This window comes from Plecotus auritus (assembly GCF_963455305.1).
Source record: "Plecotus auritus genome assembly, chromosome: 9".
In the NCBI taxonomy this organism is placed as follows: Eukaryota; Metazoa; Chordata; class Mammalia; order Chiroptera; family Vespertilionidae; genus Plecotus; species Plecotus auritus.
The window spans coordinates 5,432,600-5,456,791 of record NC_137783.1 but is presented as its reverse complement, the minus strand read 5'-3'; positions in this window follow the sequence as shown (position 1 = coordinate 5,456,791).

Genomic DNA, 24,192 nt, shown 5'->3' with positions numbered 1-24,192 from the left:
GCGTCCAGCTGTCCCTTTAAAAGAGAAAAACCGAGGCTGCTGGGACCACACTGTCTATGTGTTGTGAAGTGCTTTCCTAAAATAATCCCATCATCACCGGCCACTCTGATGGGTAATCTTCTTTTCTGAATGGCTGGCGTGCCGGCCTGCAGAATGGTTTTTATAGCGGGCACCGTAGGGTATTACATTTTTCTGGAAAGGTGAACAAGGGAAATGGTTTTCAAATTGAAGGGAGATAGTTATGTTATAGAACCTATTAGGAGGGGGACACAATAAAAGGGCTCGGGCAGCCTTTGCCGTCAATGGCTCTGCGGCCCCTCGGGTCTCTGTGATGAGGCCCTGCTGAGGGTCAGGACTTCCCCACAGTCTGATGTAAGGACTTTTTAGAATTGAACTTTGGTGAGAAAGAAGCACATCATTCAACGTGGCAAGCGGGACGTGGGTACATGTCCTGGCTGTGGCCCTGTCCCTGCCTTCGGCACGCTCTTTAGGGAGCTGGCAGACGGACGGACGCCTCACTGTCTGGAAGGAGGGACCAGGAGCCGTCCTCACCTCTAGGCCCGTGCGCCCGCCAACCCTCAGTCCCCTCTCGTGGTGAAAGACCGGGCTGAGGGGGTGTTCGGAGGGCTCTCTGCACTGGTGCTCTCGCCCAGATGCCAGGCTCGCCGGGCCCGCCTGGCACCACCCACGGGGCAGCGGGAGGCCCACGGGTTCCTCCAAGTCCATGCCGAACACGCTCGAGCATCCTGGCCTCTCTGGGTTTTAGCACTTGTGCCTCCTCTAAGATGCCCGTGTGTGCGGTGACATAGCCCTGCCTCACCCCACGAGACCATTGCCTGGAGGGCGCCTGGAGAACCCTAAGCCAGCCTGGGAGCCCTCGGGTCACCTGCCTCCTCCATCCACACGAATAAGCGTCTCCTCCTCTGTGCCTTTGGGGACCCACTGGGACGACGTCGCTGCTCGGCAGCTAAACAACAACCAACGCTGCCGAAGTCCGAAGTAACGTAACTGCACATTCTCCCCCGGCTCGTCACTGCCCTTTCAACGTGACTGCGCTGAGCGGTTTCTCCGGGCAGCAGCGACACGCTGGGGGGTAGGGGGGCTGTGCTGCTCTGACAAGTCCCGTTCCATCAGCATCGCCGTGCCGGGGTGCTGTTGAGACATTGGGGCGCGCAGCCGCTCTTCTGTGCTGGTCAGATGGAGACGGCACCCCGCCCCATTGGCACCGTTCAGGATCAGACGTGAGCATCATTTTGCAGAGCTGCCCGTTTCAGCAGAAGTGTCTGCTATGGGCTTAGGGGATCAGAAACAGGCCGGGATCGATAAGAAGAGGGACTCAGGTACAGGCATCGTCTGTGGGCTGATGTCCCCGGACTGGTAAGCGATCAGCAAACACCACCCAGGGCCCCGGGGGCGTTACACAGGGCGAGGGGAGAGCGGGACGTGCATCAGTCAGGCGATGGCGGCTGCGGCTGTGGCTGCGGCTGCGTTACTGGGAGGATGGATTCAGGACAGAAGGATATCGACAGTAGACGTATAAGGGGGCGCAAGAAACCTCCTGAGGACTAAATCCTGCTGAGTCTAAAGTCACACGTCCCCCAATGAAAAGGGCCAATCAGCAGAGTTCGACGACTCTGACGCAGGTGGCCGAGCGGAGGGCTGGGTCCGACGCGGACTCATACCCACGTGGCGGAGGCTCATGAGCCCCCACAGCCCACAGGGGTCCCCAGTGCCATCGCTGCCAGAGGGCTGCTCTCAGCAAGCCGTCCCCATGGCCGAGCTAGCAATGAACATCACCGCTCGCACGCCTCCGTTCATCACTCCACGGGCCTCTACGTAAAGCCGGCTCCACCGGACTTGCTGTCTCTCAGTCGCTGGCGTGTTGCTCTGCTGAGGAGAGAAATTCCACCGGGGCTGGGATCTTGCTTCAGCGGGACCTCGGGAACCACAGGCCATCTGCAGCGAGAGCTTCCACCCGTGAGATCGCAACACTCATTTCTTAGTGACTATCCTGAGAGTCAGAGACCCTCCCACCTCTGCAGTCCCTTACAGGCCTGCACGCCTGCGGATGCCATCGTTGGAAACCTTGGCACGGCGGCATTTGTGTTTCTGCTTGTTGTGGCAGTGACCTGCGAGATCAGAGCCCTGGTTACCCAATGGGCTGGCTCCCATCCCCCCGCTGAGAGGAGCTCCGTGGAATAGATGTGTTCCAGGCGTGGGGGGCGGGGGCGGGCGAGGAGCACGGAATTGGTGATGGCCCGATGTTTCACAGATCGATGGGTCCTGTCACCTGGTTCATGTGATTTATTAGGATGCAAGAAGACCAGCACGACGGGTAATGACTATTTATGAAGGCCTTTGTCACTCACCGCTGAGCCAGCAAACACGATCCCGAGCCCCAAGAGCACAGCTGAACGTCCTGGTTGACGGAACAAGTCCCCAAGAGCAGCGCGCTGCCCTGGCATGTGGGCTAACAGCTGTCTTTGTGGCTCTCAGAAGCATCGATGGCTGCGCTCCTGAGGGAGGGCTTGTGGCATGAGCATCAGCTCTGCCCCCACAGCCGAGCGTTCTGGAATTGGAGCAGGAAGAGCAAGCCACTCTTCGATCTGATGGCCCAACGGTTTTGAAGGCACTTTGGGGCTGTGAGGGACTGTCACACGGAATGCGGAGGGCTATCACCCTAAGTTCGTTCTGAGTGTTAGAGTTTAGGGCAGGGGTGGGCAAACTTTTTGACTCGAGGGCCACTATGGGTTCTTAAACTGGACCGGAGGGCCGGAACAAAAGCATGGATGGAGTGTTTGTGTGAACTAATATAAATTCAAGGTAAAGGAGCGGAGGGGAGAGCAAGAGAACCGGATAGAACACCCGGATCCGACCTGCGGGCTGTAGTTTGCCCACGGCTGGTTTAGGGAGAGCTTCCACACCCATCCGCTGAGTCCAGCGCCACAGCCTGGGCGCTGGCCGTGGGTACCGTCATCACTCTGTGCTGGAGCCCAGGGAGAGGCCACGCTCCTGAGCACCCTGAGGGCATCTTCTGCAAATAGTCGGCACTAGAGCAGAGCTTCTGGGGGTCAAGGTCAGAGGAGCCAAGGACAAGCAGGTGGTCAGACGTCCAGGGAGTAGGAAGGACCAGGTGAAAGCCGACCACAATGAGGCGCTGAGTCCAGGCTGGCTCCTCGAGGGCCTTCACACGGCTCCGGGTGGGAGGTGGGTTGAGAGAATGAGCCCCCCAGCTGGGAGTGGGGCGGGGGGCGGCGAGAGCATCCATCTGTGTCCCTGAGAGGGTGAAGCTCATTTCCCAGACCAGAGACGGCCCGGGGCCAGGCGCCTGGCCCATCAACAAGGTCGCCTGCACCTCTCAGCTCTCCTTTTGCTAATGGTGATCCAGCCCCGTGGGAAGGCAGTCCTGACAGCCCATGGCCAGAGCCAGAGAGGCCACCGGTGTAATGAGCGCCGGGCCAGCAAAGTGCCCGGCAGTCAGGAGGGCTGATCTCCAGAGATGACTCTGCAGAGGCCCCTCCACAAGGGAGATCCTTTGTCCATGGCACAGTGGGCGGCCACGCCCTGGAGACCCCTGAGGAGCTCAGGGGCTCTCGCTCTGGGGACATTTACTCTCCAGTGACATTGGGGAGAATCCAGCCTGTGCAATGAGTGGTCCAATCCTGTCACCATGTCTGAGGCAACTCCAAGGAATAAGAACCCACTGCCAGAACGAATGTCCTACTTTGCAGAGCTTCCCCAGAAAGTAACCACATGGGAATTATCAGCGTCCCATCAGCGACCGTCCCCACAGCGACCCGTCCAGGTGTAGGCCACGACACCGACTGCGCGGAGCTCAGATTAAGCTGCAGCCGGAAGAAGACGCCCGCTGCCCTGCGGTGACCGGAACCTCAGACCCACAGGTGGGACGGGCAATGCTGTCCGGCCCCCTGAGCCACAGGTAATTCCTCTCGTTGATCGCGGAGCAGCTGCCAGCTCCACGCCCGCTCCCTCAGGAGGTGACCGAGTGTCCGGGAGTGCGGGCCACACGCCTGTGGGTGAGTGTGTAGTGAGAGGTCCCCGGATGGCGGCCTCAGCAGGAGACGTGAGCCAGGTGCCTTTGGTTGGGGATCCTTGCAAATGTCCCGGGAGTATGAGGCAGTTTTAGTGTAATTAAAGCCTGAATCGCTCAAATTATATAATTGATTACGTTCAGCTTCAATCACGACTTCTAATTGATGCCAGTCTGCTGCCTCCACACCTGGGCTTGTTGACACCAGGAGCAGGAGCAGGTGGCCCGACCCTGCTGGGGGAGGGGAGGGGACTTTGGGGTGATGTGCTGGAGGGGCAGAGGAAAGCCCCAGAACCAGGGTCTCTCAGTGCTGACACGGGGGGGGGGGGGGAGGGCGTGGGGAGGAGGGTGCTCTCTTTACTAAGAAGGGGTGACAGCAAAGTGGAAGACAGCCCAGGGCTGAGCTGGCTGCCGCTGAGGATGGGGCATCGCACACCTCATATTTGTTCTAAGGACACGGGTTAGAGACTGAGAAATGGGGAGGCAGGTGGAGGAAGTCACTGAGGAAGCCGAGAGAGGTCAGGTGAGCCGCCTCGGGAAGACGCCCAGAGCACAGAGGGCGGGTGTTAGGGCGCGGGGCCGACCTGGCCTGCCTGCAGGGGCGCCTCTGCCAGGCCTCTGGCTCGGTGCGCAGCTACTTCCAAAGCGGATTCTGACAAGTTTTTCCAGGTCACAGTTCCGTGCATGGACGCGCGGAGCAGAAAGAAAACGATAATAAAAACCAACGATGAAGCCGGAGCACGGGGTAGTTTGGAAGGACACGTTTTTAGCTTTATTTACCCCATAAGTAAGTGGTTCCCTGCCAGAACACACAGCTGATTAATTTTTAAATCTTCCGAGATCCCTCAGCAAGCAATCAGTTAAGATTTCCTTGAGCCTAGTAAAATTTGATCTTTTTTTTTTTTTTAAAAAAAAGTTTAATATACTCATAGCGAAGAGAGTCACATGCTTTTTATTATTTGAAAGAAAAAGACAAGAATAAGATGAGGATTTATTTTATTTATGGGCCAAAAACCATATTTGAAACGGAGTAATCCGTTTTGCGGGGACTTAAATCCTCGAGAACATATTGTGTGTGCACGTGGGTGTCTGTGTTTGCACTGTTTTAATCGTCAGCAGGCTGAAAGCAGGATGCCCGCGAGGCTCCCGGGCTGAGCCGGCTGGTACAGTGGGTGGGCTGCGGCCAGAGCCGGGGCAAGCTGTCTGCCTGCTCACAGGGACACCCGGCCGCATCGGGGTGAGGGCCCCTCAGAGCACTGGGCGCTGCAATGAGCTGTCGGAACACCGTCGTTAGGCAGAGCTTTTCGATGACAAACACTTTACATTCAATGGATAGTCGTGTCCTGAGGGCGGACGATGACCTGGGTGGGGCTCCTGGCTGAAGGCGCAGGAATGAGCATCCCTGCCCACCTGCTCCGTGCGGTCTGTGAGGCAGGACCTGCATCCTGCCGCTGCCCAGGTCTGCCCAGAAGAACCGAACGGAATATAAACATGAGCGGCTGGATGGGGCTGATCCGTTTGCTTATGAATAACATGAGCCGGTAATTCCAGCCGGGGAGGGCCCCCCTTCTCCCGGTAGGCAGAGATTTTTGAACAGATCAAATGAATTTTTCAGAACCTGCTAATAGTTATACATTATTCTAAGCTTTCCGTTTATGCTCCTGTCTTCTCCCGTTGTGCTTATTACATCTGACCATTTCCCTCAAATCCAATACACCCTTTACTCAAATTGCTTACTTTTCAGCAGGACGCTGCTCGAGCCTTCGCCGACCGTCTCTGCAGCAAAGGCCTTGGCGTTTCTAGGAGAGCCGGTGAGGCCCACGTGTGCCAGGTTCCAGGTGGCTCAGCTCCACGTCCGCGGAGCTGCACACTTGCAGGCTCCCGCTCCGGGTCTAAGGAGGAAGAGAGGGCTAACTCGGTGTCGGTGTGCCCCCCATGTCTCCAATTCAGCCTCTGGATGGGGGTCGAAAGGACCTTTGAGTCTCATTACACACGGTCTCCCTGGAAGGATGGTCAGGCTTGTGGAGAGAGCCTGGCAGAGAATATCATGAGGTCTGGGAGGGTCACACCCCTGAGATGTATCCTTGCTATAGAAACAGCTGTGGAAGCCATCAGGCCCGGAACAATGGATTCCTGCTGGAGACACTCTGTCCAGATGTTGCACATGACCTCCCTTTCAATGAATGATGTTACCACTAGAGGCCCAGTGCACGAAATTCATGCACAGGCAGGGTCCCTAGGCCTGGCTGGTGATTAGGGCTAATCAGGACCTTCTGGCTGCCAGCTGGGGCCTCCCTTCGCCAGCTTCCGTCTGCCCGCCGGGGCCTTCCTTCGTTCCTTGCCTCCCCCTGGTGGTCAGCACACATCATAGCAAGCAATCAAACTCCAGGACTCCCGAACTCCCGAGAGGACAATTTGCATATTAGGCTTTTATATGTATAGATACCAAATGCACCTCTTCCTATAACTGGAGAAACAGTGTATCAAGCTTGCCATCACAGGTGAGTCCCTTTTTATAAAAAAGTAATAATCTTTCCAAAGCTGTGCTATCAACATGACTGTAACACTGTGTCCCATGACAATTCTCTAACGCCTCGTACTCGCATGTGCAGGCGTGTGGGTCACATTGGGCTGCGTGAAGCCACCCCACGGCTGCTGCTTCGTCATCGATGCCCGAGGCGTGGTAGCTGTAAATAGGTAGGGATTTCTTTCTCACATTTGTTTGTTTTTTATGTCTAGTGTCAGTGGTACCTAGAACACCCAGGGTTTTGTATCTGATAAGAAGATATTGTAGGTACTGACAATTCATCTTGCAAAGAGATGGCATGCGTTTAGCAGCACTGATAAATACAGCGCAGAGTTGTAAGTGTGTTCCACCTCCCTTACAATTTTCTTAATAACATTTCATTTTCTCTCCCTCGGTTTATTGCAAGAACATAGTAACACACATAACATACAAAATATGTGTTCATTGGCTGTTATCGGTAAGGCTTCCAGTCAACAGTTGGCCATTAGCAGCTATGTTTTGGAGGAGGTGAAAGTTATACAGGGGTTTTCGGCTGTGATTTGTGTGTGTAACAAAAATAGTTGACATTTTTACTCATGTGTCACCACAGACGCCTCTGTCCAGCTGGCCACCGAGGCAGCAGGGAAGAGCAAGGGTCTACCTTCCTCAATCCGGAGGTCACAGAATTCCAAGGCACAGGTCAGGACAGGCTGGGACGGTGTGGTGACAAACTCAGGGCCGCTGGTTGGCTCTGAATCACACTGTCCAGGAAGGAGATGAGCGTGGGCATCAGGCTGCTGTGGCCCCTCATTCCCGTGCACCCTGGGCCTGGCCCACGTGGCCGCCTCCTGAGGACAGAGCCCACGGGCCTCTCCCAGGCAGTTTCCTCCAAGAGGCAGGTAGAGCCACAAACGGAGAAATCGACGCTTGTCCATCAAACTTTTCGAAAGCTCTGGGTCATTAAGCATCTCTTTGCTAATCCCCCATCGAGGCCAATCACGCAGCCTGGTAACAGCTGGCCCCGCGCTGTTGACCCGGGTCTGTGCACAGCCCTCGAGCTTCACGTGGGCTTCTGGGGCGGGGTTAGTCCTCCTGCTTGTTTACCACCGGGGGCAGCTCTGGTCTCATTGACTGACTCAGAGGAAGAGGGGGGCGGGAGCTGCGGCTTGAGGAGGCTCAGGAGCCCCTGGGGGCCGTGCAGACAGCGGGAAGGGAGCCAGGACAGGCAGGCGACGGCTCGCAAGCCCTCAGGTAAGGCCATGATGAGGGCACCGAGAATCTTTCCAGTGGCGGGAAAGGGGGAGAGTCCTGTCACCAGAGAGAAACGTTTGAAATGAAAACATCACATAACTGTTCCCAGGGCCCGGAGGAACAAGGAAATGCTGCGCGGGCTAGTGCGCACTGCGGTTTAGCTTTCCACGGTCCAAAGGTGGCTTTCGCTGAAATGACATCATCCCAGAGCCAGTTTCCATGAAAACAAGCTGGCGCTCCGCCGTCTGGGTGCAGTGGGACTGCTCCCGCGATCCTGCTGCAACTGAGGCACCAGGCCCTCCAGAGGCACAGCCTCCAGCCTGGCACCACGTGGACCGCCAGGCGGGGTGGGGCACAGCCTGGGGATACACCCTCAGTGACGAGACGCAGCCTGGCCCCGGGTTACAGTCCAGTGGGGAGGCAGACACAGCTGCAATCAAGCACACGTGACTGAGAGATTTCGGGGTTCAAGTGCCAAGGAGCAGGTTTGGGGCAAAAGGGGCTGGTGTTACCGGGAAACCCCTGGGTGGGCTTGTGTTCAATGACGAAGGCAGTGTTGAATCATATCAGGTGTTTATTTTCTTATTTTATTTATTTATTGATTAAGATATTACATATGTGTCCTTAACCCTTCTTTACCCCCACCCCCACCCCCCGGCTCATGCCCTCACCCCCCCGGTGTTTGTGCCATTGGTTAGGCTTATATGCATGTTGATCTCCCCCCCTTACCTCCACCCTCCCCTACCTTCCCTCTGAGGTTTGATGGTCTGATCGATGCTTCTCTGTCTCTGGATCTGTTTTTGTTCATCAGTTTATGTTGTTCATTATATTCCACAAATGGGTGAGATCATGCGATATTTATCTTTCTCTGACATTTTGCTTAGCATAATGCTCACCAGGTCCATCCATGCTGTTGCAAATGGTAGGAGTTCTTCCTTTTTACAGCAGCGTAGTATTCCATTGTGTAGACCAGTGGTCAGCAAACTGCGGCTCGTGAGCCATGTGGCTCGCGAGCCGCGTTTTGCCGCTCTGTTGACTAATGAGTTTGCCGACCACTGGTGTAGACGTACCACAGTTTTTTAACCCACTCATCTGCTGATGGGAACTTCGGCTGTTTCCAAATCTTAGCTATGGTGAATTGTGCTGCTATGAACATAGGGGTGCATATATCCTTTCTGATTCGTGTTTCTAGTTTCTTGGGATATATTCCTAGAAGTGGGATTACTGGGTCAAATGGGAGTTCCATTTTTAGTTTTTTGAGGAAACTCCATACTGTTCTCCACAGAGGCTGCACCAGTCTGCATTCCCACCAGCAGTGCACGAGGGTCCCTTTTTCTCTGCATCCTCGCCAGCACTTGTCATCTGTTGATTTGTTGATGATGGCCATTCTGACAGGTGTGAGATGGTACCTCATTGTTTTGATTTGCATCTCTCGGATGATTAGTGACTTTGAGCATGTTTTCATATGTCTCTTGGCTTTCCTTATGTCCTTTTTCCAAAAGTATCTATTTAGGTCCGTTGCATATCAGGCGTTTATTGAGAAGGCTGGCCAACCAAGAAGACAGGGTGCTTACAAGCATTCAGATCCTCTTTCAGCAAGGTGCAGGGGACAGGACTGTAACGGGGAAGGGCTGGGATGAGGCTGGGATGTGCAGCCCTGGGGTCCACAGGCGTCAGCCAGTGCCTTTAGTCATCAGGCGATGAGATGATGTTGATGAGATGATGATGTGGCGGGTAGGTCTGACCCTGCTTATCAGTTCTGCTTCCTGGATTCACAGCTGAGTCACCTCCTCAATGGCTTTGCACAGGCCTTGAAAAGGAAACTTAAGAGAAACTTAACCCCCTCTTCACATATAAGAAACTTACCCCCCTATCACATAAGGATATATGTTCTGAGATTTAAAGTAATATAGCTATTTTTCAGATTTATTCAGGTGCTCTATCACACTATAGGTCCCCTACCATGGCGGTGGGCTGGGGTCTGAAGTCTTCTCTGTGGGGGTGGTACCTGGGGTGAGGCCTTTACCATGGGCTGGGGGAAAGGATGGTGTGCTGGGCAAGCAGAAATGCAGACAGAAATGTGTGCAAAGGGCATTTTGAGCAGAGGGTCAGTGGGAAGCCAGTCCTTGGAGCCCAGAGAGCAAGCGTGGCTGGTGTGAGATGACGCTGGGTGGGGTCTGTCCAGCCAATTACAAAATGGGGGTGATAGCTCCCTCAGTTTTAAATAAATGCATTTAAAGTCAGGTCGTCGATGGAAATGTCAAAGTCAACTATAGTTCGAAAGTGGTTTCATTTCCTCCTTCATACATGGCGATCTTGGTTGAGGGTTTAATCAAAATGTATTGGAATTCAATTATTTTTTAGAAAACCCTGAATTTTGGACTGCTCAAGGGGATAGAAAAACTCATTTAAAATATCCAACTTTAATAATATAAAATAAGACTATCCGGTAATTAAAAAATTGTATTTAGCCACTGGTTGAATATATTTTAAATTTTTATTGTGATGAAACATTTTCTCCATTTATTATGCTTTGGGGACATGGGTGCCAGAGATGATGAAAAAGACATTTCTCTTTACCACAAGGTTCAGTGCGTCGCCCAGGTCTCGCAGAGCAAGGCTCGCTGGAGGAAAACTGCCTGAGTCAGAAGGTCACCTTTTCAGAGGCTGGGGGCTGCTTGCCCCTCGAGTACTGGGATAGGCTTCTCAAGACAGAGACCTGAGGCCCAGCGCATGGCTCAGTGGATAGAGCGTCAGCCTGCGGACTGAAGGGTCCCCGTTCGATTCTGGTCAAGGGCACATGCCCGGGGTGCGGGCTCCATCCCCAGTAGGGGGTGCAGGAGGGAGCCAATCAGTGACTCTCATCCTTGATGTTTCTCTCTCTCTCCCCCTCTCCCTTCCTCTCTGAAATCAATAAAAATATATTAATGACAACAACAACAAAAAAGACAGGGACATGAACAAAGTCGGCATACAGGACATTCCCCACACAAAAGAAGTCCCAAAATCTTGTGCAACACCTGTGATGTATGAACATGTGGTTCACAGGGTGAGAGCTGAGGAGCGCTAGTTCTGCCAGGATCCCAGGTCTTGGGCAGTGTGCTCCTTGGTGATCGAAATGATGTCTTTTCCACAGAAACCACCTCATCCGCCAACCAGCATTCCGCTCTCCCTCCACCATTAGCTGAGCAGCATCATGTACCTTAAGACAGCGCATCGAGGGCAGGTTGTTACTGTGCCGCAGGGCCTGTGCGGGCACACGCGTGTGCGTCTGTGTGTGTGTGTGAACATGCTGAGTGTGAGAATGCCCCTCACTCACATCTGGGGTGACCCGTCCTACAGCTGCCGTCCAGCACTTGGCAACTGTGATGAAAGCCTCCAATGACAGGTGTGCTGCGTTGCCGGATAGTTGTGACATTTGAAAAAGGAAGATCGCAGTCTAAAAAAAATAAAAAAATAATAAGCCAGCGTGCGAGAGAGGCAGGACCAGGGAAGTGAGCACTGAGCTTCCGTGGGGGTCGAGTTAGCTGCTTAGCTTCACTGAGTGACCTCACTTCTCTGAGCCCCAACTTCTTCATTTAAAGAATATCCCGGGCCCTGGCTGGTTTGGCTCAGTGGATAGTGTCAGCCTGCAGACTGAAGGGTCCTAGGTTCAATTCCCTGTCATGGCACATGACCGGGTTGCAGGCTCGATCCCCAGCGTGGGGTGTGCAGGAGGCAGCCGATCAATGATTCTCTCTTATCATTGATGTTTCTCTCTCTCCCTCTCCCTCTCCCTTCCTCTCTGAAATCAATAAAAATATATTTTTATAAAATCCTGGGATTGAGTTAGACCGCCTTAGGATGAAATACCTGGAACCCGCTAAGATGTCGCTTCTCTGATCTTTCTAATTAGATGTTTAGTCACCGTGAACAGGGATCTAAACGCCAGAAGGAAGGCCTCTTCCCAATGGCCGTCCAGCGTGTCCATCCTCACCGCACCCCGACACACCTGCCGCCCTCTAAGGGCAGGTAGGCACGCGCTCCCTGCGGCGTCAGGTCCCATGTGTTCCATGGCCTCACACGCAGAGGCTGGCTTCTCTCTGCTAAGCAGCATTCCGCGTCACCGATTAGGACCCAGGGGTGCTCTTCCTTGGGAAACAGTGCATGAATGTGTCCTTTCTCCTGGAGTTGTCTATTTCTGAGTAATTTTTTGACAAGTAAATCATGACTTCCTAAAGCGCAGGAGCATGTGAGAGCGCGAAGCTCCGAGCTGACAGAGAGGCGGGCGCTGGCCCGGGGCACAGGTGCGGTGGCTCCGCCTCAGGGTCAGGTGCCGCCTCCTCTCCCGCGAGCTCCTCTCCACCTCCTTCCACGGTTCTCCCTGGACGCCGCCCTCAAGGGCTCCATCGGTTGAGATTTGCCCCCACTCCTCACAGGCTCTGTCCTTCCATCACCTTCTCTGTTGACATAATGGAGGATGGAGAGGAACCAGAGACCGACTGGACGGGCCAGGATGGGCAGTGAGGAGCAAGATGGCACTGGGGTGCGTACTGTGGGTGCTGGGGAGGCTGGGCACCCTGACCGGAGCAGGAACTCAGCAGGGGACAGACCCGTGGGAGTCTGGGAACGATAAGGAGCTGTGGGCCTTACCTGGCCTCTGCTGTCTGGGCTGTGCAGCTGGAGGTCTGTGGGGCCTGGAGTTTGGGGGGTAGAGGCCAGACCGGCTATTTGGGGGCTTCAGTAGCAGGTGGCTGAGGCCACTCAGGGAGGATACATCGAGGGGGAAGGAATGGAAAGGGCGATGGGACTGAGACACACCGAGGGCGAAGCTCTGGCTGCTGGGGACCCTGCGGCGTGCTGAGGTTGGAGAAGAGGAGAACCTGCAGACATGGGCCCAGAATGGAGAGGACCAGGGCGGGGCCTCGGCCAGGCCGGGTGGAGGCCACGTGAATGGACAGGGGAAAGTCCACCTGTCACAAGCCCAGGAGCGAGCTCGGCTGGGGCCCGTCAGACCAGGTGATGGCGATGCAGCCTGTGGAATGTTCTCGAGGACCTCCAGAAGCATCAGCGTCCTGGGGCTGACATTAAAGGCTGAGCCTCATAACCAGCCACGTCTCCTCACCATGGGGCCCCCGGCCGCTCGTGCACTCACCGTTCCGGGCTCTGCGAGGCGGTTCAGTGCCTCTGGGTCTCCCGGTGGGAACGCCACCCCCACGAGGCATCCGCAGCACCGAGGCCCGGTCCCTGGGTCCTTCCCGGGAAAGGAAGAGCCTCCGCCACGCCTGCTGAGAGGGAGGGGCCACGGGACCGGTGGGGGCAGAACTGCTATGCGTCAGCCACCACCGGCCCAAGCATTTCATCCCCAATGTGAGCCCCCCAGCCTGGGAGGAAGCTGAGCGCCCAGCGATGCGGCTTCCAGGTGTGGCCTTGATCTCTGATTCCCGAGTCGCCACCTGAAGGACACTTGCCCTGGACAGTTCCTGGAACCCCCGTGAGCAAGAGATTCAACGCTGTTTGCAAAGGCCGGAGTTGTGGAGACGTGCTACTGTGGCATGAACGCCCCCGCGGGGACCAATACACCTGCTCTGGACACCTACATCGCCCTCTTCTGAGCAGCACCGGCCCCCCGGCTGCCCGTGAGGTGCTCTCCCCTCCCCCGTACCCAGCCCCCGCCTGCTCCCCTGGGCTCCTGCTGTCCCTGGAGCCCAGCTCTCGGGGCCACTTTGTCACACTCTGTTCCGACTGCTCATTTGCACGCATGCCTCCCGCGCGCTGGCACGGGCCCCTGAGGCCTCGTGTCGCTCTTATTTACCGTCATAGCCCAGTGTGGGTTCAGGGACGTTCGTTGAACCAGTGAGTGAAAGAAAGCTTTGCAAAGGAAAGAAAAATCACATCATGCAAATAAGCACGTGCTAATGTATGGTTCCTGTGAATCGGGGATAGTTTATCGGGGTTTCTTTTAAACGGGACACGCATTACACTGCCGCGGGAATTACTTTTAATTAAGCAGACACTTGTGTGAAGCTGTTTGGGGTTTAATCTTTTAATGCTGCACATTGGTCATGAACGAGTCTGCTGTGACTTTCCCTCCAGCGACCGGGGGACGCGGAGAGAGCCTGACGCTCCTCAGGCAGCCTCTGCGTTTGCTGGGAGAGTCGCTCAGGCCTGAGCAGATGCGTCTCATCGCAGGGGTCAGACGGGCGGGGGGGCTGGGGTGCAGGCGGTGGGATAGGGGCTTCTCCCCTGACGAGCTGCATGTGACAGGGCTGGGCGGGCTCTCGCTCTGGTCTAACCCCCTCTTACCCAGGTATTTACTCGCTGATTCACTTTTCAACTCAGTCCGGGCCAGCATCCGAGAGGATGAGGAGCGAGGCACGGCCCTTGTCACCACGGAGCTTCGGGTGTCCTTCTGTGCTCCCCAATATGCTCAGCCCACCCACCAGCAACCCTACCCCACAGAACACACACACATGCACAACCACACACATGTGCACACACGTACATAAAACCACATGAGCACACAGCTACACACATGTGCATGCACACCCAGGCACACCCAGAGGCTCTCAGATATACACATGCACAGACACATGTGTTCACACATACACACACGCACTGCTCAGGCTCAGAGCTGGGGTGGAGGGCGTGGGCTGCCAGGTCCGGGTGCCCGTGGTGGTGGGAGCGCTGGGAAGGCTCGGTGCTGCTGCTGGAAGCACCGCCCGAATTCCTCCCCACAGTCACCTCCCCAGGCCACGGCGGCCACGGCTGCGTTTCAGTGGCGGTAGGAGCGCAGTGGCTGCCTGCTGACACATTTCCTGAGCACTGACACTGTACTCGTCTTTTTGCTTTGGGGAATTTTGCCAAACGCGTTTCCTTCTCAGTTTCCAAAGGAAGAGCAGGCAGGCGGCTGGACACGTGAGCAGATCATCGGCCACCTTCCCGAAGCGAGTGCCGAGGGGAGCGCGGGCCCCCGGGCTCGGACCAGACACCTCACTCACGTGGCCCCCCGGCTGTCCTCACGTGAAAAACCAGACGCTGCCGGCAGCCTCTCCTTTGAAGTTCAGGGAGGGTGCCTTCCGTTTCATTTGCGGAAAGTGTTGTGATGGGAACCAGCTCACACAGCTCTATTACGAGGCGCTAAATCACAGTGTCTATGGCAGAGAATGCCAGAAACGGAAGCGAAACCTCGAATTTGGAGCACACGACACAGCGGGCTCCCGGCACCTGCTCTGTTCCGAAGGGTGACCTCCTGTATTCATCCACCGAAGCCACAGATCATCGGGGACCGGACAGGAAGGGCGTCAGCAGGGCATGGAGGTGGCTGAGCACCTCGTCCCACAGATTTGCCTTGTGTTGTCCCCCAACACCCGCAGCCTTCAGAACAAAGTGACGGGCTGGGATTCAGGCTGGAGCCTCAGAATGAAGCGCTGAACTCCGGGTACGGCGGGCGGATAGCCCTCCACCCTCTCCCTTTTGGGGGCAAACAAGGTCTCCCGGAGCCGGGCAGGGTGAGGGGAGCTGAGCCGCGGAGCCTAAAAGCCAGCGGGGATTTCCTGTGCACGTGGAGGGTGCACCCTGCATGCTGAGGAGGCACGCTCCCCACCGCAGATCCGCAGTCATTGATTCTTCAAGCTCCTGGAGAAAACGCGATCTTCCCGGTGTGTTGTTAAAATGCAGCTTCTCGGGCCACATTCCTGATCCTGCTGCTTAGAATTCTGTGCGGTCACCAGTCACTCGGTCACACTCTGTGCCAGCGGCGGGCCGCCTGGGTCCCAGCAGCAGGGAAGTCAGAGACCACCTTTGTGAAAGGACTGACTGTCCAAACCCTGACGGACGAGTTGCTCTGTTCGCCCAGCATCTCTGTACAAGACAAGACATGTTGCATCTCCTGGACCTTTCTTTCATGGTCATTTGGGATCTCGGATCTGGAACAATCTGCGTGTCCTCAGGAGGCGTCAAGATTCCCCGTTAAACCCTGTGGTTATAACGAGCTGCCCGTGGAACTCGGGTGATTGCAGGGTGTCCCTTATCGAGCTGAGGGCAGTGTGAGGGCACCACCACCTTTGGCAACTGTCATCTGGGCTGGGGGTGGCACCCCGCTGATAGCAAGGTCAACGCCGGGACCACCGAGGCCCACGTGGCACGTGGCAGGGCCTGCACCCTCCCACGGAGCTCCACGTTGGCTGAGGACCCGTAACAACCGATTTTGCCAACATGGGAGCAAACGCCTGAAGAGCAGCCGTTCTCCCGCGGGAGACGTTAGTCCCACGTTTTCGTTGAACTTGCATCCCCACCGAAGGAACATGAACCCTGCGTGGCGTTAACCTCTCGGTTTGGATGTTGAATGCTGCCCAGTAATTTCAATGCCAGTGGGATCTGTGGGGTCGGTTTCCAGGGCTTGGGATCCTGCTACCCGTCTTCCTGGGACCCCGTCTCCTCTCTCCAGAGCTTCATCGAACCCCCGCTCCTCAAAGCCTGGGTCCTGGGAGAAGGCACGCGCAGCAGCGCCCAGGGACGCGTGGCACAGCACCCTCTCTGTTCTGAGCGAGTCATTCTGGGGTGAGAACACTAAACCTCGAGTGAAGAACTGACTGGTCCAGGTCCCAGCGTGAATGTGAACCGGTCCGGGGTCCTGGGGGACGGAGTTCTGGGGATGCACGTCCTGTGGATGCTCGAGTGCTGGGTGGGAACAAAGTGTGCGAGTCACAGGCTGTCTCCCGGCGTGTGGCCTGGCCCTTCACTCCCACGGAGAGGTCTGTGGCGGGCACAGGCGCATTCGCCACTGGCTGAGGCCGTCATTCTCAATTCTGTGCTGAGCCACTTTCAAGGGCCCAGCTGCTGTTTCTGACACGGAGCTGTAAGCTACCATGGACTGAGATAAGCCAATTGGGAAGGGGGACCATCGTCCACCACGTGGCGGGGTGGGGGTGGGGGGGCGAGAGGCTGTTGGCTCATGCTGGGAAAAGGCCTCAGTAAACAGGACGCTCTCTGCCTGGCGAGGCTTTACAGCACGGTCAGCTCTGACTTTCACAAGGCGGCATTGAAAGTAACCCCCCATTTCCTTTATCACTCAGAAAATGGAATGTCCCTTCAGGTAGCCCCTGACATCAAAATGGGTCCAAACGTTAGGCCCATTCGGTTCTGAGTTATCAACAAACGCTGCCCGGGGCGCCCTGCAACGTGCCCCCAAATTGGTGCAAGGAATGCGATCGGGTTCTGCCAAGCGCAGGGAGGTGAGCAGAGATGTGCGTCTCCGCGCCGACGGCCCCCTTGTGCTCTGCAGCATTAAGTGGTGAGGTGGCTCGCGGAAGCTCTGGTCCCTCGGGGATGCCATCAAGTTGGGGCACAGTGGAAAAGCTCCAGGTGCAGATCCCATTCCGAGCCTGGGGTTCCTTCATCAGCAAGTGGTCGCGGAGCTCCCCGCACCCTGCACCTGGCGCTGTCCCAGGTGCTGAAGACACACCAGTGGAGGAAAGACAGTAAAAAACCTTTGCCTTCCAAGAGGGGCACAAATGAATCCAGCCGAAGTCAGCCAGACTGGCCAAGGTCACAGCCTGTGACTCAGGGAGGTAATAAATGCGTAATGTGTGAAGGCAGAGAACACAGCCACCACAAAGCCCCTGTCCTCCTGGACCTTAGAGCTTTCGTTCCAGGGTGTAGACAACAGCAGACAGGAAATGATGGGACGCTGTGACCCATTAGGTGGCAAATGCTCTGAGGAGCACTCAGCAGATGTGAAGGAGGTGAGCCCTGGGCGCACCTGTGTGCAGTAAGGGCTCTGCTCCAGGTGAGTGAGTGAGGGCTTGGCAATTGAGAGGGACAGCGAGGAGGCCGCACGGAGCTGGACTAGGGGGAATGTGATGGAGGGACAAGGGCCGGTTGAGCAGGGCTGGCTGGCCCACATAAAGGCCTTGGCTTCACTCTGAGTAAGACGGGCGCCATTGGTTGGCCTGTGAGCCCCCAGGGTTCCCTGACAGGGGGTGGACACGCTCCCACCTGGCTCCTCTGATGGGCAGGACCCAGGGAGAAAGCCCCAGCTCACTGCCCCGCCTCTGGGAACAGATGCTGCTGCAGAGACGGCGAGACGTCTTCAAGGGATCCTTCCCTCCCGGCAAGGACAACTGCAGCTCTGCCCGCCAAGAGTTACGGTCAATAGAAAGTCTCACGCACACAAAGACATGCTCACAGCAGCCACACGATGCGTCCAGCAGCAGACCACGGCGCGGGAGAACCGTCTCCGAGTCGCGTTCTGTGATCCCAGCTGCCGCTGCACCTCTGGGTGTCTTGCTGCATCAGTGGTGAGAGTGTAAATGTATCATCATTCAGCCGGGCGCCCTGGCTGGAGGACAGCTGAGGGCTCTGGAGAGGAACCGGCGTGAGAAGACAATAGCCCAGCGCCCGTGGGTAAACAGGACGCCGCAAGCCCCCCCAGGAGCACCACTGACCCTTGGTAATGAAGACAGAGCACGAAGGCTCCCTGGAGGTGACTGCATAACTTACTCTGAGGTTAGACCGTGGGACCGTCTTGCCACAACCTGTCTGCCTCGAGGAAGGCGCCGGATCAGGTGCCGTGATCGGCTGTCTGCCAGGCGTTGCATCTGCACTGTGAATTCCTACAAGTTACCGCCTCACTGCTGCCTTCTGAATGTTAAACAAAGCCGTTTAATTTTTAGAGACTGAATGCGTTCCAACCAGCTACAACAGTCAGAAATACTTCTGTCACATGACGTCAGCCTGGGGAGTGTTCGATAAGTTGTAAATCATCATAAAAAAAAGAGAGAAAGAGAGACGCGGAGGTTTTTCCTATTGCTGCCATAGTTGCTGGCTGGGTTTGTCTTCCCGCGCCTGTGACACCTGGGCTGCCCGAAGGCCTGGGAAAGCCTTGTCAGAGGAAGGAGGGAGGGGGATGGAAGGAAGGAGCGGAGGGGGAAGGAAAGAGAGAAGGGGAGGGAGGAAGTCAGTTAATTGTCATCACACCCACGCTCTTCGAGCCCCTCCAAGTCTAACGTGGATCTCCTAACCTACACTGTGGCGGGTGGAGGGGGGTGAGGGGAGGGCCCAGCTGGTGCTCAAAGAACAGCTGCTGTTGAATGAACAAATTTGGATTGTTTAGCAAATATTTATTCATTGACTTTTCTCTGCTTGGCTCAGCACCCGCTGCCGGCCTGTGACGCTGGACAAAACCCACATCGGTGCCACCTCCCATTGATAGGCCTGATGCCCGCCATGCACCCAGGCTCCCTTTAATATGAGAAGACCCCGACTTTGCCAGCAGGCTTCTGTCACCCATCCGGGTGCCGGATGGGGCCCTGGCCATGCTCCTTTAGAAGTTCCTGACATGGGCGGGCCAGGTGTGGGAGAGCGAGGGCACGCTGAGGCCGATCTCAGGACATGGTGCTCGTCCTGAACAGGTGGGTCTCCTGGGACCTCTCAGGAGCAATATTATTAAACAGTGACAGCAAAGGTAAAGCACGGGGTCCACCCCGAATCTAGGACACGTGCTTCCCAGCGCCGTGAGGACACTGTGATGTTGGTGTTCTAACAATATGCCATCGGCATTTTATATGCTACATGCTGGACATACATGTGCATCTCTACGTGCCGGACATACATGTGCATCTCTACGTGCCGGACATACATGTGCATCTCTACGTGCCCAGAAACATGCATGAATGTATATGTAAGATCTCCACTCCTCACAGTGATCCTCAAGGGCTGGAAGCACATCTGCCACGTGGCGATGGGAAGAGGGCCGCAGGTCACGGAACTGGAATAGCAAAGGGCAGCAGTCAAATCCAAAGGAAACTTCTCCCTGAGGTGACAGAGGGTGTGTCCCCAGAAACCAGTCCGAGGACAGACATGGTGTCCCTTCTCCCAGAGTCTGGCGTGGGGAGGGGCCTTGGCCAGGCACATGAGGTTGCCATGCCAGCGGGACAGCAGCGGGGGGCCTCATGGGCAGGCCCCCCAGGTCCCTGTCTCACTGTAGGGGCTCAGTCTCAGGAACACACCACCGGGCACCTACGGGCTGGCTTCCCACTCTGAGATGCCCTTCCTTAGCTGTCCCCTCCCACCCCATATTTCCATCTTCTTATCCTCATCCCTCCTCCCCCCGAGGGTCCACTACCCCCACGCCCTCTCTTGTTGAACATCGAGGTGGTGGCCAGGTGCCAAGGCTGGGCCTTCTGGTCCAGGCGAGGGGCCCCCCGAGGGTAAGAGGCGGCTGCTCTGCGTCGCTGAGCCATTTGGTGCCTCGGAGACCGTGCCACAGAGGCAGGCTTTCCCTCCCACGCCCGACTGCCTCGGACCAGTCCCACCCGTGGGAGGGGAAGGACGTCGTCAGGTTGGGCCCACGGTCACCAGAGGAGAAGCTGCTGTGAGGGTTCCCAACACTGGTTGGGTCTGTCGCCCTCCCCGTGGCGTCCTCCCACGCTGACTCCATACCAGCCAGGACGCGCTCTGTAAGAAGCAGACCAGAGGCACGCGGAGGCCTGGGAAGTCATGTCAGTCTGTCCTCGGTCAGCCTTGGCCGTAGCAGGGTGTCCCTGCCACCTGCGGGAGGACGGGGCAGATGGAGGAAACCCACTACAGCCTCCCAGCCTCCGGCGCGTGAGTGAGTGCACATAAGCCCAAAAGGGGCAGCTGGCCCACCCGTGGGTTCGTGAGGGAGATGAACGTTGATGGTGTCAAGCCATCGAGTGTGGGGCTCGCTTGTTACGCAGTGGACACCATGGAAGGGAACTGAGATACCAGCGGGATCTGAGCAGGCAGCTGCAGACACAGGCCCACGGTGGGGTGGGGGAACGGGGACGGGGGAAGAGCTGGGAAGAGTGAGACCTGATGGGAGGGCACCTGGCCTCTGCCCCTGTCCAGGCAAAGCTCGGAGGACATGGCTTATTGTAGAAACGGACAGGAAGCTGCCTGCCAGCTCTTTCGGTTACAGATGCCCCCTCCTCCTGTTTGGTGGTTTGAATGATGGCGCTCGTGCTCTGGGGGGGAAAGACCAGCCTGGCAGTGCGTGCGCTCCCTTCCGCGACGCGTCCCGGGGAGGAATGAATCATCGTCACGAACCTGCGGAGGACAAGGCTGCTCCTTCTTCCTGAAACCGAGTGTCTCATCTCCCCACCAGCGCAGCTGCGGGGTTTGACGTGCGCACACGGCACGGCGATGGAATAATCAGCGCTAAGCCGATAAAATGATGTATTTGGACAGTGATGAACCCACGAAGAACGGGATTGGTGGAATTAAATTAAACAAAAATCTGAAGCACAAACCAGTACTGCTTTCCCATTATCTGAGCTACAGAAAAATTCGTTTCTGTAAACATTTTTAAAAAAGATTTCATCCAGTTATTTCTGGATCTCGATTACTCTTGAAAATGAGACAAGCTGGCAATTGAAAACAGCTTTCTTTTAACTATTCGGTGCCAGAGGAGAACATAAAAATGACGCTCACGGAGGAAACTTTCCGTACGCCGTTGACCTTGCAGGAAACCTGGCTCTACGTGAGACGCTGCTCACCGTGTCCCCTGCCGTCCCATTTCCCTCTCCTGTGGGTGACATTTAAAAGTACTTCTTAGAATCCAGAAAAATGGCCCATTAATCTTGCTTTCCCATCATCTAGAGAAGGAGCAAGTGTCCATTTCTCACTGTCAAGGGGGCACAAAGCCAAAAGCCCATGACCCAACCCCCCATGCCACTGTCCCACCCATGTGGCTCCATCAAGAAGAGCAGCAGCAGGGGAGGGCGAGGCCCCGCTGAGAGGAGACGGAGCCGCGGAGTCCGCGTTCTCCTGGAGGACCTGTACGTGCTTCCTCGCAAGCAGCTTGTGGAGCGGCCCAGGAACGAGGCTCCTGACCTGGGCATCAGCCTGCAGCACAGACAGGGCATCCCAGGGCCAGGAAGGCCAGAGGGGTGGGCGGCTCGTCTCGCCCGTGTTTCCTGCCCGCTGTCCTCTGATTCACCGACTGCGGCTTTGCTGGGAGCGGCGATGGAGTCCCGACTACCTACCGCCGTCCGTCTGACTCAGCCTGAGCAGCAGCCAGGGTCCACGTCCAACCGTACTCTCTGCTCGGGCCCATAGTTCAGCCTCCACCCTTGCATAGGGACAGTCTCCTTGTTTGGCCTCAAATTTGCCAAGAACATTGGCCCGTTTCCCCAGCTCTTTCTCGAATGAAGAACCAAGTATCCCCGCTGTTGTCCTGGCCTCAGACCTGTGAGCACTGAGGCAGGAGCCTCGGCGTTATCAGAGCAGCAGCATGAACTTATTCATCCATCCATCCATCCATCCAGGCACATTATTGAGGCACCCTGTGCACAAACAGATGAGACAGAACTCGTGTTCTTGAGAGAAACATAGAAGAAGAGGCAGCAGGGCAATCAAGATGTACAACAAGCCACAGGAGTAGAGTAAGGTGTGGGTTAGCAATGGCCTGGAGGTGACGCAGCTGTCCTCAGATGGAGATGTTGGATTTCGGCCTGAAGCATGTGAGGAAAAGCGGGTGGGGGCGGGTAGCCTCCTCAGGCAGCGTTCACGTGAGGAAAAGACTTCGGTGCCTTGGAACAATGAGCAAGCGGCATCTGCCAGTGATTCACAATATGAGACATACTAGTACACACGGACACCAGCCAACCGCCTTTCCCAAAAGGATTCCGCCTCTGGGAATCCCGCAGATGTAAAGTAAACTGCTGAAAGGGATTATTGCCGCCAGCCACTCAAAGGCCTGGGAAGCGATAACCTCCCTGAGGGCACCCCCACACCACCAGGGAGCAGTGCCCATGGGGATTTTAGGGGGGTCTGTCCCTTTGGCCTTCAATCTGAAGATAAAGATTTATATGCAGAGGTGGTCATACAGTATTGTGTGTCTCAGCAAAACTGGGGAGCCCTAAATGTTCCATCGAGGGGTATGGAATCCTCACCATATAGGTTCTTGCATGGCTGTTGAAAATCATGTTGGTAAGAAATGTTTAGTGAAAGGGAAAAGTAGTGATGGTGTAAGTAAAATTTACGTGACAAAACCGTGGCTCCGAGTGTTACAGTCACAGAAAGTACGCCATAGGCAGCATGCTTTCAGACGCAAGCAACAATGTGTGAACTTAGGGTGTCTCATGTAATAAGGAGTTTACTGTCATCCGTAACAAGACATGTGGACATAGGTGGCTGTAGAGTTAGTCCAAGACCCTTTTAAGGACTCAGCACTCTCATCTTTCCTTTCTGCCATTTGACTGTCCTGGTCCCTCCTGCTGCTTACTAGGTGACTGCCAGTGTCATGGATGCACAGCTATGTCAAGATGTTAAAAACAACAAAAACTCAACACCCAGCCGTATCTATCCATCCATCCATCCATCCATCCATCCATCCATGCATCCATCTTCATAATCGCTGGTAGACTAGCCCTTACCTTCCATTGACCATGGTTCAATACGTCCACGCCAAAACTAAGCACAGGTGATGGGAGTGGACAAGACAAAGCTATCACTCACTTTCTGAAGGTGGGGAGGAGTTATGCTCCCTGAGCACATAGTCACCTACTATCTGAACAGGGTCAAGAATTTTGTCAGCAAAGACTGTGAGCAGAGGAATACTGGCCGTTGGGTAGACAACCAACAATCTTCTGTAATATACTTGGAGTGAAGAAAAAATACTCCAAAAATTTAACAGTAATTATCTCTAGGTTATTGTTGAATTAGAGTTGAGTTTCATTTTCTTCTTTAAGTGTCTGGATCCTTGCAAATATTTTCCATCATGTGTGTCTACTTTAAAGTCAGCGAACCAGTAAAAGATAATTTGAAACAAACATTTGTATGAAGAAATTTGAGTAAGTGAGAGATGTGTGTGCTCTGTCTGGAGTCACTGAAAATGGAAGTTCCAGCATCTGGATGTAGATGAGCTGTGTCCGTTACCTACCTTAAGTAATTAAGACAAGACTTTTTCTCTTTAATGATTTCCATAGAATGGCAGAATAACAGGAAGTGGGGTGAGCTACAGAGGCCATGACCAGTTGCTAAAGTGAGATAAACAAGGAACAAAAGAAAAAAAAATATTCACCCAACCACAGTAAAATAAGAAACATAAATACAGAAAGCCAGGTTTTAGAGAAAAGTTAAAAATAAAGGCAAGAATATATAAATAATACTTTGTGAGAGACAGTGTGCAAAAAACACTGGAGAGCTATGGCTTTAAAATTGAAATATATAATTAGAAATAATAGTAGATAACTTCAAATAAAAACATTTGGATAAAAGTAGGCTATGGTACAGAAAGTAGGAGATGGTACAGAAAAGCATAAGAAATATTATATAATTTATATTCCACTTCCATCCATGATAGATCAGGTGATATAGACTCATCTTTACTCCATTAAGTAGAAAACTGGATAAAATATATAAAACAAAATTTTGGAGT